This window comes from Onychomys torridus, chromosome X, assembly GCF_903995425.1.
Source record: "Onychomys torridus chromosome X, mOncTor1.1, whole genome shotgun sequence".
NCBI lineage: Eukaryota > Metazoa > Chordata > Mammalia > Rodentia > Cricetidae > Onychomys > Onychomys torridus.
Genome location: NC_050466.1, coordinates 90,086,022 through 90,091,739, shown reverse-complemented (window position 1 = coordinate 90,091,739; position 5,718 = coordinate 90,086,022). Strand labels below are relative to the sequence as shown.

At 44.9% G+C, this 5,718-nt stretch overlaps 1 pseudogene; it reads right to left on the bottom strand.

The window, feature by feature from the left end:
• Positions 1 to 514: 514 nt before the first annotated feature.
• LOC118574728 lies at positions 515 to 1,355 on the bottom strand (annotated as a pseudogene).
• Positions 1,356 to 5,718: the final 4,363 nt, after the last annotated feature.

Genomic DNA, 5,718 nt, shown 5'->3' with positions numbered 1-5,718 from the left:
CTCTCTTTCTTTCTTTCTCCCCCAGGACTGAATATGTGACCCTTATTTCTTCCAACTCAAACATTTTGCATTTAATCAAATAAAGACGACAAGTCAAGGTTTGCAACCTAAAAGTATTTATTAAAACTATAACAACACTTTAGTAAACAGTTTATACAAATAGTTTACTAAACTAACTATACACAAAAGATAAGGATGGAGTTGAGGATTTAGTTCAGTGGTAGAATGCTTGCCTAGCAAGCGCAAGGCCCAGTCCTCAGCTCCCAAGGGGGAAAAAAAAAAAAGATAAGGAGACAAATACGTACATTTATTGAAGTGCCTGTCAGTCAGGCCAGATCCTGAAGCTGGAATTCCCAGCATAACCTCATTCATCTGAGACGACCCAGAGCAATACTTGTTCAGACATACACCTTCATTTTGTCCCACTGAGCACCTCTTGATGCTTTCCTTCTAAGCATGTGTGCATGTGCGCATGTGCATGTCTGTCCACTGCTTAGAGCAGACTTTCGCTTCCTCATCCACCCGCCTTTGGAGGAAGGTTGAGGCCATGAAGATGATTGAGCCAACCTATCTTCCTGGATAGTTTCCTGCTGGCCTTCTTCCCTCATCATATCTGGAATCAAATGAGCTTCCATAGACTTTTCCTTCTTTCACATCTTGCTGAAGCGGAGTTTTGAAAACAAAACAAAATAAAACAAATTCTGCTATTTCCCAGAACAAATCTGTTATAAAAGACAGTCTCCATGGGAACTGATTGCAGCTGTCCAACACTTGTCCATTCGAGATACAAACCTTCTCACTTCCAGTTTCCCGTTCCAAACAACTGAGTGATCCTCTTTTCTATACCTTACTCTCCGTATAACTTGAGGACCTGACCACTCCAAAGTACAGTCGTGGGACAGGTTTTTATTGTAGGTATGAGGGAGAGTACAGCCAGAGGCCTCTGGAAGAGTCCAGGGCAGGGACAGAAAGCAGTACACTGAGCAGGGTCAGAGGACTGGGTGGGGTGGGGATTGGGGGAAGAGCCAGAGAGGAAGACAAAGACAGCATGGGCAAAGGAGACTAAGTGGGGGGAGGGGGTTAGGGCCAAGAGAGGAAGACAAGAGAGCGCCAAGAGAGCATGGCTGAAATGACAGGGTTATATGGGACTGAGAAGCTGGGGGAGGGAAGCCCTTGAGCTGGAGAAGTTTAGGGCAGGGGGTGGGGTGAGAAGAGCTAAGAAGAGCCACAGGTACTGAGTGAGCCTGGAGGTCAGCATGAACTTTGGTATGCTAATAGACACCACAGTTAGCCATTTGTCCAGAGTTTCTTTTGGACCTGACATTCTCCCACCTTGTTCCAGATTTCCTTATCATGCTGAAATTACTTGTTGGCTACTAGTGAACTCCATTAAATTGTATATTCTGTGATAGACAAGCACTTCACCATCTGGGTCTATCTTTTGCTCTCTGTCACCCTCCCCCTCCACTCCTTCAACTATTTCTCTTCCCTCCCTCTCTCCCTCCCTCCCTCCCTCCCTCCCTCCCTCCCTCCCTCCCTTCCTTCCTCCCTTCCTTCCTTTCCTTTTTTCTGAGACAATCTCACTCTGCCTGGAGCTCCCTAAACAAGGCTGTCTTGGTAGTAGAGCACTTACTTAGCATGTTTAAGGCCCTGTAGGCAACTCTCCAACTTTACAAAAACAAAACATACGTGACAGAACTACCAGATTAAAACACATTATTGGAAGAAAAATACTGATTGACTACTACTTCTCTAACTTGGCAAAAAGTACCCATTTGCAAATTCCAGCTCTGCAAAGCTCAAACGGAATAGGGAGAAAACCACCTTTATTTGCACTATACTCAAATTGCTGAGAACTGAAGATAAAGAGAAAATTCTGAATGCCTCCAGACAAGGATGGTGCATTCAAGTCATGATCAATGTCTTTTAAGGAACCATGGAAGAGATTTCACAGCTCAGACAACTGCAACCCAGACAATTACAGGTCAGTTCTGTCCAGGACCTGCTTAGTTATTCATACCTCTTGCCTTCTATTGAAATTTGAATCTCATGTCAGAACCCCAGCAACTCTTTTCTCAATGTGGACACCTTGAATACTCACTCCCTTCTTCTCTGCTGTCTTCTAGTTACTTTCCTCTTGGGTTGGCATCCTGGGGATTGGTGGCTGAGCCTGGTTTATTGGGGCTTCTAGAGTGCAGGCTTTTTTATCCTGGAAATGTTGGTAACCCCATCACTTGCTGCCATTCACTCATCTGTTCATTCATTTAGTTAACGTGTGTGTGTGTGTGTGTGTGTGTGTGTGTGTGTGTGTGTGCGCGCGTGCGCGCGCGCGCTAAGGGGGAACTGTGGTGGAATTTAGGGGTAACAGCCATATCCAGACTTTTGATATCGTCCTACAGATTTCAGAGCTTCATCCATTTTTCTTCAGTCTCTTCTCCTTCTTTTATTTGGCCTCAGTCCCTCTCAGGAGCCCTGGATGGCCTCATGCTCTTGAGTCTCCCGGCTCTGCCTCTTCAGTGTTGAGATCACAGGCATGAACCACCAGGATGGGCTTGGATTATAGACTTTTTATTTCCTTCAAGTTTCCCGACCCCATGGTTATTTCTTTATACTATTAAGTCCATCCGGTTCATTTCTCACTTTATATATTACATTTTTCACTTCTAGCATTTCCATTTAGCTCAGTTTCATGTTTTCTGTTTCTCTCTTGCGATTTCTTTTTCTTAAAAACAAACAAAACAAAACCTTATTACCAATGGATTTCTCCCTCTTTGAGTATCACCATCTCAAAATTGACCTCCTTCAGTTGGGTTTTCCCGTGAGACTAGGTCTCATTTTCTTGACTATCTAGTGAATAATATTGATGTCTTCTTGGACTTTTGAACGCTGTGTTACAGAGCCCGTCGATTTTATTACATTCTCCAAAGATGTGGATGCCCTTATTACACCAGGCATTCAACTTGGTGAGAGAGCTACTGCGCCCTTCTTGTCTGTTCTGAGGGCCAGGTCAGCTTAGTACTGTTCTGTCAGTGTTCACTGGAGCAAACTTGGAGTGGTCCGATGCATCTCACGGTTCAGGACACATCTTGAGCAAAATGTATCCAGATAATTTAATTTAGAGTTTCTTGCCTTCATAAGCCTCATTCTCCAAAGCTTGTCCCAGGCTGGGTTTTTGTTGTTGTTTTGTTTTCTTTTTGGTTCTTCAGGCAGGAAAGGTTTTCTTCAGGACTCCAAAGCTCTAGTATTGCAGGCCTGCCCTAGGGCAAAAGCCATAAAATGTGAAACTCACCCCCTTGTTTATTTCAGATTGTAAATGCCCTCAGGAAATCTGCCTGTTTTTCCTCATTCTTAGGAGCCTCCAGGTAGTCTGTCTGTCTGTGTCTCTATCTCTGTCCTTTGGTGTCCCTGTTTGTGTTTTCTTCTCAGAACTTTCTACATTGTCAGGAAGAAATAAACAACAGCCGCAACTGTTCTCTTCTTCACCTTACAATTCTCTGTGTCATCACCTATGTTTCCCTCCTGTTTTAGAGAAAAGTGCTTGACTGGCTTAGCTTTTCCCTTTTCCCATTTGAACTCTTCTGGCAGGGGAGAAGGTACTGTGTCCCTCTCTTTGACCATTAGATCATTTAAACAATAAGCCTTAAGGAATTAAGATTTCTCCAGAATCCTATGCTGAGGTGGTAAGGCTCCAGCCCTGGTGTCAGCCAGAGGAGGAACTTGCCTCCCAGGAAGCAATTTCACACAGGTCAGACCACCTTGTAGGACAGGCTCAGGCTGGAGCCCTGGCAATGATGGTCTGTGAGGAGGAGCAGGCCCATACCTTAACAGGACTGCTTAGTGATGCATACCTCTTGCCTCCTTTTGAATTCTAAATCTCACATCAGGACCCTAGAAGGTGGCCCTAAGGGGCACTCAATGTGTCACTATTTGTTCCTCTTACCATGTGGCCACACTGACTAAATCTCACGCTTCTGCTTTTGTTTCTTTTTAAGTAGTATCCTGGGGACTGGTGGCCAAGCTGAGCTTGTTGGGGCTTCTGTTTGGGGTAGAACTTGCAGTTCACCTATCTGTGCATTTATTCAAAATGTGTGTACAGAGTGGGGACTGTGGCGGGACTTGGGGGCAACAAGAATAAGCAAAATCAGACCTTCATTGGGAATGCTGCTAGGTCGTCAGAGGTCTGGATTTGGTGGCAAAAGTGTGGCTCAGAAGTAGAGTGCTTGTCTGGCATGCAGGCGTTTCTAGATTCAAGGCCTTCAAGCCCCACAAAAGAGTACTGGACAATTGGCTTCTTAATCACCAGATAAGCTAACTTTATCTTAGCCTTATTCTTTTCCCTGCCTCGTTCTCTGTGGACTCTGTTGTCCACCCTCAGGTCTTTATTTTTTTGGTCTGCCTGTGTATTCCTAACCTCACTGAGTTTTCTCAGTCTATGTCTTTGGCTCGATTCTTCTCTTGACCTTGACAGTCTTTTTTTTTTTTTTTTAAATCAAAACGCTAGACAAGTGCTCTGTCACTGAGCGACACCCCCACACCTCCTCGGCTGACTTAATCTTAGTGTTCCAACTGCCTTGTCTATGTCCAGGACTCCCAAATGCTTATCTTTGGCCCTGACCTCTCTCCTCAGATTGAAACTTGTATTTTAGTTGTTTGTCTCTGCCTGGCTCTCTAAGCTACGTGCAGTAAAAAAAAAAAATCAACTTATTTTTTGCCTCTGAACCTGCTCTTCTTCCTGTGTTTTTTTTTGAAACCGGGCTTCTCTGACAAATGAACGTAGTCCTGGTTGTCCTGGAACTCAGTCTGTAGACCAGGCTGGCCTCAAACTCACAGAGATCCACCTGCCTCTGTCTCCCGAGTGCTGGGATTAAAGGCGTGCGCCACCACCCAGTTTTTCCGGTGTTTCTTATTTCACTTAATTCTGAATAATGGAAGCCAAGTTTAATAAGAGCCGCACCAGGGCTGTGGCTCTGAGAAGGAAGTTTCCCTCTAGGGAGGCTCCAAGGTGTCTGTCCTTCTTATGTCGTGCCATTTCCAGCAGACAGTTAGCCATTTTCTTTGAGGTGCTCACAGCCAAATCGAGGGAGACAAGGCTGACTTTGAACTCTTTAAAAATTTAAAAATACTTATTTTACTTATATTTTATTTATGTGTATGTATGTGCATATGTGAATGTGTGTGTGCATTCGTGTGTGTGTGTGTGTGTGTGTGTGTGTGTGTGTGTGTGTGTGTGTATGAGAGAGAGACAGAGAGACAGAGAGAGACAGAGACAGAGACAGAGAGAGAACTTGCACAGACCAGAAGAGAGCCTAGGATCCCCAGGAGCTGAAGCTACAGGTGGGTGTGAGTGAGCCTCTTGGTATGTGTGCTGGAGACTGAGCTGGGATTCTCTGCAAGAAGCTCTTAACTGCTGAACATCTCTCCAGCCCCATCTTTATTTTGAGGAGTGAGGGGCTTGTGTCTAAGGCTAAGACTAACTGGAACTTGCTGTGTAGACAAGGTGATTTCAAATGCTGCAGGAATGCAGAAGAAAGAGAGAGCAGCCTGAGAGTGGTGGGCGAGGACTTCAGAAGAAGAGAATTGAGCTAAACTCTTCAGACCTCGGGGCTGGCCTGGCTTTCCTTTCTGGCCCTCCAGCATTCTCCTCTGCACACTGTGGAGACTCCATAAAGCCTTTTGGAATGATTTTGCAATATTGTTGTTTATTGAGTACACATTGAG